Source organism: Pezoporus occidentalis, unplaced genomic scaffold (assembly GCF_034315485.1).
Source record: "Pezoporus occidentalis ecotype Australia unplaced genomic scaffold, CSIRO_AGI_Poc_V1 ctg165, whole genome shotgun sequence".
In the NCBI taxonomy this organism is placed as follows: domain Eukaryota; kingdom Metazoa; phylum Chordata; class Aves; order Psittaciformes; family Psittacidae; genus Pezoporus; species Pezoporus occidentalis.
This window is the reverse complement of record NW_026913477.1, coordinates 1,368,187-1,368,530: the sequence shown is the minus strand read 5'-3', so window position 1 is coordinate 1,368,530 and position 344 is coordinate 1,368,187.

Sequence of the window (344 nt, the reverse complement as noted above, 5' to 3'; positions counted from 1 at the left end):
CTCTGATGAAACTAGTGGCATCTTCTTCAGAGCAGGGACATCCGTATGTAGGGCTTGTATACTCTGCACTGTTCAGGCAGAAAGTACAAATAAAGTGGTACATGGTAGCTGTTCTTTGTGAAAGTAAACCAGTCCCTCCTTAATTAGTGCCCTTTTTTAGCCACAAAATCCAGTCAGAATTGTTTCATAGGAAAACAATGATCTGTTGTGAACGATACAACCCAAGATTTTGTACTGAAAGCTGTCTTCAGTTTTGATTTCTGTGCCAGAGGATTTTTTTATACATATGCTGTATTCCATATAGGTGTGGATATAGGAAGTCTCATCACTTTTGTTGCCAGCAA